Source organism: Oncorhynchus masou, unplaced genomic scaffold (genome assembly GCF_036934945.1).
Source record: "Oncorhynchus masou masou isolate Uvic2021 unplaced genomic scaffold, UVic_Omas_1.1 unplaced_scaffold_517, whole genome shotgun sequence".
In the NCBI taxonomy this organism is placed as follows: domain Eukaryota; kingdom Metazoa; phylum Chordata; class Actinopteri; order Salmoniformes; family Salmonidae; genus Oncorhynchus; species Oncorhynchus masou.
The window spans coordinates 246006-256005 of record NW_027011574.1 but is presented as its reverse complement, the minus strand read 5'-3'; positions in this window follow the sequence as shown (position 1 = coordinate 256005).

Sequence of the window (10000 nt, the reverse complement as noted above, 5' to 3'; positions counted from 1 at the left end):
AGGGGAGGGACCATGGAAGAGCCAGAATGAGAGGTGTGGCTGAGGGGAGGGACCATGGAAGAGCCAGAAGGAGAGGTGAGGCTGAGGGGAGGGACCATGGAAGAGCCAGAAGGAGAGGTGAGGCTGAGGGGAGGGACCATGGAAGAGCCAGAAGGAGAGGTGTGGCTGAGGGGAGGGACCATGGAAGAGCCAGAATGAGAGGTGTGGCTGAGGGGAGGGACCATGGAAGAGCCAGAAGGAGAGGTGAGGCTGAGGGGAGGGACCATGGAAGAGCCAGAAGGAGAGGTGAGGCTGAGGGGAGGGACCATGGAAGAGCCAGAAGGAGAGGTGAGGCTGAGGGGAGGGACCATGGAAGAGCCAGAATGAGAGGTGTGGCTGAGGGGAGGGACCATGGAAGAGCCAGAAGGAGAGGTGAGGCTGAGGGGAGGGACCATGGAAGAGCCAGAAGGAGAGGTGAGGCTGAGGGGAGGGACCATGGAAGAGCCAGAAGGAGACGTGTGGCTGAGGGGAGGGACCATGGAAGAGCCAGAAGGAGAGGTGTGGCTGAGGGGAGGGACCATGGAAGAGCCAGAAGGAGAGGTGTGGCTGAGGGGAGGGACCATGGAAGAGCCAGAAGGAGAGGTGTGGCTGAGGGGAGGGACCATGGAAGAGCCAGAAGGAGAGGTGTGGCTGAGGGGAGGGACCATGGAAGAGCCAGAAGGAGAGGTGTGGCTGAGGGGAGAGACCATGGAAGAGCCAGAAGGAGAGGTGTGGCTGAGGGGAGGGACCATGGAAGAGCCAGAAGGAGAGGTGTGGCTGAGGGGAGGGACCATGGAAGAGCCAGAAGGAGAGGTGTGGCTGAGGGGAGGGACCATGGAAGAGCCAGAAGGAGAGGTGTGGCTGAGGGGAGGGACCATGGAAGAGCCAGAAGGAGAGGTGTGGCTGAGGGGAGGGACCATGGAAGAGCCAGAAGGAGAGGTGTGGCTGAGGGGAGGGACCATGGAAGAGCCAGAAGGAGAGGTGTGGCTGAGGGGAGGGACCATGGAAGAGCCAGAATGAGAGGTGTGGCTGAGGGGAGGGACCATGGAAGAGCCAGAATGAGAGGTGTGGCTGAGGGGAGGGACCATGGAAGAGCCAGAAGGAGAGGTGTGGCTGAGGGGAGGGACCATGGAAGAGCCAGAAGGAGAGGTGAGGCTGAGGGGAGCGACCATGGAAGAGCCAGAAGGAGAGGTGTGGCTGAGGGGAGGGACCATGGAAGAGCCAGAAGGAGAGGTGTGGCTGAGGGGAGCGACCATGGAAGAGCCAGAAGGAGAGGTGAGGCTGAGGGGAGCGACCATGGAAGAGCCAGAAGGAGAGGTGTGGCTGAGGGGAGGGACCATGGAAGAGCCAGAAGGAGAGGTGTGGCTGAGGGGAGGGACCATGGAAGAGCCAGAAGGAGAGGTGTGGCTGAGGGGAGAGACCATGGAAGTGCCAGAAGGAGAGGTGTGGCTGAGGGGAGGGACCATGGAAGAGCCAGAAGGAGAGGTGAGGCAGCTGAGGGGAGGGACCATGGAAGAGCCAGAAGGAGAGGTGTGGCTGAGGGGAGGGACCATGGAAGAGCCAGAAGGAGAGGTGTGGCTGAGGGGAGGGACCATGGAAGAGCCAGAAGGAGAGGTGTGGCTGAGGGGAGGGACCATGGAAGAGCCAGAAGGAGACGTGTGGCTGAGGGGAGGGACCATGGAAGGGAAGAACCAATCGCCATGTTGTGACCACGCCAACTATCTTCAGAATAGAAGGGGTTGACGTCAGAGTCTCAGATTGTAAACTGAATGAGGACTCACAAGTATAAACATGTTCTCAAAGGGTTGATGGTGTCAGATTGAAAAGGGAAACAGAATCCAAACTGCCATTTTGTGAAAGCCAGTAGAGTATGCCTCCAGAATAGAAGGGGTTCTCATCAGACTGTAAACGAGAACTAAACATAAGATTCACCCTGCTCCAGAGAGGGGGCGGTTTAATGCCAATAACCTTTATCTTCAAGGAAGGGAATTTCAGACCACCATTTTGTGACTCTGCCAACTAAGGCCCTGCGACAGGCTAGTGTCCTGTCCAGGGAGTTGACTTGTACATCTAGCTAGCACTACAGAAACAGGAGATAGACTAGCGTGCTGTCCAGGGAGTTGACTTGTACATCTAGCTAACACTACAGAAACAGGAGATAGACTAGCATCCTGTCCAGGGAGTTGGCTTGTACATCAAGCTACGTAACACTACAGAAACAGGAGATAGACTAGCGTCCTGTCCAGGGAGTTGACTTGTACATCTAGCTAACACTACAGAAACAGGAGATAGACTAGCATCCTGTCCAGGGAGTTGACTTGTACATCTAGCTACGTAACACTACAGAAACAGGAGATAGACTAGCGTCCTGTCCAGGGAGTTGACTTGTACATCTAGCTAGCACTACAGAAACAGGAGATAGACTAGCGTGCTGTCCAGGGAGTTGACTTGTACATCTAGCTAACACTACAGAAACAGGAGATAGACTAGCATCCTGTCCAGGGAGTTGACTTGTACATCTAGCTACGTAACACTACAGAAACAGGAGATAGACTAGCGTCCTGTCCAGGGAGTTGACTTGTACATCTAGCTAACACTACAGAAACAGGAGATAGACTAGCGTCCTGTCCAGGGAGTTGACTTGTACATCTAGCTACGTAACACTACAGAAACAGGAGATAGACTAGCGTCCTGTCCAGGGAGTTGACTTGTACATCTAGCTACGTAACACTACAGAAACAGGAGATAGACTAGCGTCCTGTCCAGGGAGTTGACTTGTACATCTAGCCTAACACTACAGAAACAGGAGATAGACTAGCGTCCTGTCCAGGGAGTTGACTTGTACATCTAGCTACGTAACACTACAGAAACAGGAGATAGACTAGCGTCCTGTCCAGGGAGTTGACTTGTACATCTAGCTAACACTACAGAAACAGGAGATAGACTAGCGTCCTGTCCAGGGAGTTGACTTGTACATCTAGCTAACACTACAGAAACAGGAGATAGACTAGCGTCCTGTCCAGGGAGTTGACTTGTACATCTAGCTAACACTACAGAAACAGGAGATAGACTAGCGTCCTGTCCAGGGAGTTGACTTGTACATCTAGCTAACACTACAGAAACAGGAGATAGACTAGCGTCCTGTCCAGGGAGTTGACTTGTACATCTAGCTACGTAACACTACAGAAACAGGAGATAGACTAGCGTCCTGTCCAGGGAGTTGACTTGTACATCTAGCTACGTAACACTACAGAAACAGGAGATAGACTAGTGTCCTGTCCAGGGAGTTGACTTGTACATCTAGCTACGTAACACTACAGAAACAGGAGATAGACTAGCGTCCTGTCCAGGGAGTTGACTTGTACATCTAGCTAGCACTACAGAAACATCCGATCGACTAGTGTCCTGTCCAGGGAGTTGACTTGTACATCTAGCTACGTAACACTACAGAAACAGGAGATAGACTAGCGTCCTGTCCAGGGAGTTGACTTGTACATCTAGCTACGTAACACTACAGAAACAGGAGATAGACTAGCGTCCTGTCCAGGGAGTTGACTTGTACATCTAGCTACGTAACACTACAGAAACAGGAGATAGACTAGCGTCCTGTCCAGGGAGTTGACTTGTACATCTAGCTACGTAACACTACAGAAACAGGAGATAGACTAGCGTCCTGTCCAGGGAGTTGACTTGTACATCTAGCTACGTAACACTACAGAAACAGGAGATAGACTAGCGTCCTGTCCAGGGAGTTGACTTGTACATCTAGCTAACACTACAGAAACAGGAGATAGACTAGCGTCCTGTCCAGGGAGTTGACTTGTACATCTAGCTACGTAACACTACAGAAACAGGAGATAGACTAGCGTCCTGTCCAGGGAGTTGACTTGTACATCTAGCTAACACTACAGAAACAGGAGATAGACTAGCGTCCTGTCCAGGGAGTTGACTTGTACATCTAGCTACGTAACACTACAGAAACAGGAGATAGACTAGCGTCCTGTCCAGGGAGTTGACTTGTACATCTAGCTACGTAACACTACAGAAACAGGAGATAGACTAGCGTCCTGTCCAGGGAGTTGACTTGTACATCTAGCTAACACTACAGAAACAGGAGATAGACTAGCGTCCTGTCCAGGGAGTTGACTTGTACATCTAGCTACGTAACACTACAGAAACAGGAGATAGACTAGCGTCCTGTCCAGGGAGTTGACTTGTACATCTAGCTAACACTACAGAAACAGGAGATAGACTAGCGTCCTGTCCAGGGAGTTGACTTGTACATCTAGCTACGTAACACTACAGAAACAGGAGATAGACTAGCGTCCTGTCCAGGGAGTTGACTTGTACATCTAGCTACGTAACACTACAGAAACAGGAGATAGACTAGCGTCCTGTCCAGGGGGTTGACTTGTACATCTAGCTAACACTACAGAAACAGGAGATAGACTAGCGTCCTGTCCAGGGAGTTGACTTGTACATCTAGCTAACACTACAGAAACAGGAGATAGACTAGCGTCCTGTCCAGGGAGTTGACTTGTACATCTAGCTACGTAACACTACAGAAACAGGAGATAGACTAGCGTCCTGTCCAGGGAGTTGACTTGTACATCTAGCTACGTAACACTACAGAAACAGGAGATAGACTAGCGTCCTGTCCAGGGAGTTGACTTGTACATCTAGCTACGTAACACTACAGAAACAGGAGATAGACTAGCGTCCTGTCCAGGGAGTTGACTTGTACATCTAGCTACGTAACACTACAGAAACAGGAGATAGACTAGCGTCCTGTCCAGGGAGTTGACTTGTACATCTAGCTACTTGTACATCTAGCTAACACTACAGAAACAGGAGATAGACTAGCGTCCTGTCCAGGGAGTTGACTTGTACATCTAGCTACGTAACACTACAGAAACAGGAGATAGACTAGCGTCCTGTCCAGGGAGTTGACTTGTACATCTAGCTAACACTACAGAAACAGGAGATAGACTAGCGTCCTGTCCAGGGAGTTGACTTGTACATCTAGCTACGTAACACTACAGAAACAGGAGATAGACTAGCGTCCTGTCCAGGGACTTGACTTGTACATCTAGCTACGTAACACTACAGAAACAGGAGATAGACTAGCGTCCTGTCCAGGGACTTGACTTGTCTACATCTAAACAGCTACGTAACACTACAGAAACAGGAGATAGACTAGCGTCCTGTCCAGGGAGTTGACTTGTACATCTAGCTACGTAACACTACAGAAACAGGAGATAGACTAGCGTCCTGTCCAGGGAGTTGACTTGTACATCTAGCTAACACTACAGAAACAGGAGATAGACTAGCGTCCTGTCCAGGGAGTTGACTTGTACATCTAGCTACGTAACACTACAGAAACAGGAGATAGACTAGCGTCCTGTCCAGGAGTTGACTTGTACATCTAGCTACGTAACACTACAGAAACAGGAGATAGACTAGCGTCCTGTCCAGGGAGTTGACTTGTACATCTAGCTACGTAACACTACAGAAACAGGAGATAGACTAGCGTCCTGTCCAGGGAGTTGACTTGTACATCTAGCTACGTAACACTACAGAAACAGGAGATAGACTAGCGTCCTGTCCAGGGACTTGACTTGTACATCTAGCTAACACTACAGAAACAGGAGATAGACTAGCGTCCTGTCCAGGGAGTTGACTTGTACATCTAGCACTACAGGAGATAACACTACAGAAACAGGAGATAGACTAGCGTCCTGTCCAGGGAGTTGACTTGTACATCTAGCTAACACTACAGAAACAGGAGATAGACTAGCGTCCTGTCCAGGGACTTGACTTGTACATCTAGCTAGCACTACAGAAACAGCCGATCGTTCCAGACTCAGACAAGGCTGACTTCACAATAGAAGGAGGTGATCATGTCTGACGGTGAAGAGTAACTCGGGAACGAGGACTCACCCTGTTCCAGAGGAGGTGGTTTAACGCCCGTAGCCTTCATCTTCAGAGCCTCCTTGGCCGACATGTCACAGCAGGAGCCTTTATTAGTGTCCTGGTCGCTATCGGCCTGATCACTATCGCCATGACCACTGTCTCTAAGGCTGGCTCGCTCTGGGTCCTTGAATGTCGAGCTGCTACAGGACAAGAAACAATTACAGATATATTAAATAGGGTTAGGGATTAGGGTTCAGGGTTTAGGGTTAGGGTTAGGTTTAGGGATTAGGGTTCAGGGTTTAGGGTTTAGGGTTAGGGATTAGGGTTCAGGGTTTAGGGTTAGGGTTAGGTTTAGGGATTAGGGTTCAGGGTTTAGGGTTTAGGGTTAGGGATTAGGGTTCAGGGTTTAGGGTTCAGGGTTTAGGGTTTAGGGTTAGGTTTAGGGGTTAGGGTTTAGGGTTTAGTGTTAGGGTCAGGGTTTAGGGTTAGGGTTTAGAGGTAGGTTTAGGGTTAGGGTTAGGGTTAGGGATTAGGGTTCAGCAACTATAAAGGGTTAGGGTACAGTACTAGTATAGGATCTAGTTATAACTATAAAGGGTAAGGGTACAGTACTAGTATAGGATCTAGTTATAACTATAAAGGGTTAGGGTACAGTACTAGTATAGGATCTAGTTACAACTATAAAGGGTTAGGGTACAGTACTAGTATAGGATCTAGTTATAACTATAAAGGGTTAGGGTACAGTACTAGTATAGGATCTAGTTATAACTATAAAGGGTTAGGGTACAGTACTAGTATAGGATCTAGTTATAACTATAAAGGGTTAGGGTTAGGGTACAGTACTAGTATAGGATCTAGTTGCAACTATAAAGGGTTAGGGTACAGTACTAGTATAGGATCTAGTTATAACTATAAAGGGTTAGGGTACAGTACTAGTATAGGATCTAGTTATAACTATAAAGGGTTAGGGTACAGTACTAGTATAGGATCTAGTTATAACTATAAAGGGTTAGGATTAGGGTACAGTACTAGTATAGGATCTAGTTATAACTATAAAGCATATAGACTACTGGGATTCATGATGAGTCCTTACCTTTGAACAAACTGCTGCCTGCTGCCCATGTAATTGGGCTCAGCGGGAAAATTGTCTGTCTGTGAAGAAGGAAGAGAGGAGAGTGTTTACAATGTGTTGTGTTACACCCAAATGTGTCCCCTGTCGGTGTTGTGCTACAACCAAATGTGTCCCCTGACAGTGTTGTGTTGCACCCAAATGTGTCCCCTGTCGGTATCGTCTTACACCCAAATGTGTCCCCTGTCGGTGTTGTGTTACACCCAAATGTGTCCCCTGACAGTGTTGTGTTACACCTAATGTGTCCCCTGTCGGTATCGTCTTACACCCAAATGTGTCCCCTGTCGGTGTTGTGTTACACCCAAATGTGTCCCCTGTCGGTGTTGTGCTACTCCCAAATGTGATCCCTGTTGGTGTTGCAACAAGAGCTCCTGAAGGTGGAGAAGGGGGGGGGGGGTGATGAGAGGAGGGGGGAAGATGGAGGAGAATTTTCAGTGGAGGGGGAGGAGGGGGGAGGAAAGGGGTACCAGATTCTATTTCATTTGTTTACTTAAATGAATTAAGAAAACATGTCCTTGAAGAGAAGAGGAGCATCTACTGAACCGTGCTGAATGGAATGTACAGTTGATGTCGGAAGTTTACATACATCTTAGCCAAATACATTTAAACTCAGTTTTTTACAATTCCTGACATTTAATCCTCGTAAAAGATTTACTGTCTTAGGTCAGTTAGGATCACCACTTTATTTTAAGAATATGAAATGTCAGAATAATAGTAGAGAATGACTTTTTTCAGATTGTATTTCTTTCATCACATTCCCAGTGGGTCAGAAGTTCACATACACTCAATTAGTATTTGGTAGCATTGTCTTTACATTGTTTAACTTGGGTCAAACGTTTCGGGAAGCCTTACATAAGCTTCCCACAATAAGTTGGGTGAATTTTGGCCCATTACTCCTGACAGAGCTGGTGTAACTGAGTCAGGTTTGTAGGCCTCCTTGCTCCCACACGCTTTTTCAGTTCTGCCCACAAATGTTCTATTGGACTGAGGTCAGGGCTTTGTGATGGCCACTCCAATACCTTGACTTTGTTGTCCTTAAGCCAGTTTTTTTCACAACTTTGGAAGTATGCTTGGGGTCATTGTCCATTTGGAAGACCCATTTGGACCAAGCTTTAACTTCCTGACTGATGTCTTGAGATGTTGCTTCAATATGTCCACATAATTTCCTTCCTCATGATGCCATCTATTTTGTGAAGTGCCCCAGTCCCTCCTGCAGCAAAGCACCCAACAAAATGATGCTGCCACCCCCGTGCTTCATGGTTGGGATGGTGTTCTTCGGCTTGCAAGCCTCCCCCTTTTTCCTCCAAACATAACGATGGTCAATATGGCCAAATAGTTATATTTTTGTTCCATCAGACCAGAGGACTTTTCTCCAAAAATAACAATCTGTGTCCCCATGTGCAGTAGCAAACCGTAGTCTGGCTTTTTATGGCGGTTTTGGATCAATCTCTGTCTCTCTCTCTGTCTCTCTATCTCTCTATCTCTCTCTCTCTCTCTGTCTCTCTGTCTCTCTCTCTATCTCACTCTCTCTGTGTCTCTCTCATTCTCTCTATCCCTCTCTCTCATTCTCTCTATCCCTCTCTCTCTCTGGGGTGTCTCAATTGTCCATCCCGTCAATGTTGCGTCAATGTTGCTGCAGCGTATTTGCTCTGTGGCTCAGAGTCAATGAGGAAAGGGGGAGGAGGGGAGATGGATGGGATGGAGAGAGGGGGAGACTGAGTCCCAACTCCCAGACGTGGTCCAGACAGTATCGACATCCTAAACACTAGATGGAGAGACTGAACAGGAAGTCAATGCTCTCTCTCTCTCTCTCTCTCTCTCTCTCTCTCTCTCTTGTCTGTTTATCCTCTCTCTCTCTCTCTCTCTCTCATCATTATAATTAGCCGTGTTAATGAAAAGGTTGTCTAGATCAGCTCAGAGATCAGAGAGGACCAGACATTTAAAGAAAAACAGACCTTAGATTCCTGTGAGGGGCGGCAGGTAGCCTGGAGGGTAGGAACGCTGGGCCAGTAACCCAAAGGTTGCTGGATTGAATCCCCGGACTGACAAGGTACAAATCTGTCGTTCCGCTCCTGAGCGAAGCAGTTAACCCCCTGTTCGCCGGGTGTCGAGATGTTGATTAAGGCAGCCCCCCCCCACCCCCACACCTCTCTGATTCAGAGGAGTTGGGTTAAATGAGGAAGACCCGTTTCAGTTGAATGCAGTCGGTTATCTGACTAGTTATCCCCGTAGCCATAGTGCACTACTTTGGACCAGGGCCCATTGGACACACAACGTAGGGGATAGGGTGACATTTTGTTTCCTAGAGACAAGCCAAGGTTTCCTGTTTCCTGTTTCCTGTTTCCTGTCCAGCCATCGCTATCTATTATGCTGCAGAGTCGAATGTCTTTTTTTAAATGTCACAAACTAATCATCACAGGATATGAAATCACTGAATCTCTTCGGAGCGCAGTGGGTGAAAATAACAAGACTCTTAACGGATAAAGGTGCTTCTTGTCTTTATTACTGAACAAATTACCGGAAATATTTTAATCTCAAGGCGTCAAATCACACCTGTTTATAATTGCAATATGGAGTCTTGCCAAGTGATTCCCATCACAACAGAAATGTTGATCATTCTGGAAACCTCACAGAGAGACTGACAGATACCACTCCTAGGGATCTTCACAGAGAGACAGACAGATTCCACTCCTAGGGTTCTTCACAGAGAGACAGACAGATACCACTCCTAGGGTTCTTCACAGAGAGACAGACAGATACCACTCCTAGGGTTCTTCACAGAAAGACAGACAGATACCACTCCTAGGGTTCTTCACAGAGAGACAGACAGATACCACTCCTAGGGTTCTTCACAGAGAGACAGACAGATTCCACTCCTAGGGTTCTTCACAGAGAGACAGACAGAGAACACTCCTAGGGACCTTCACAGAGAGACTGACA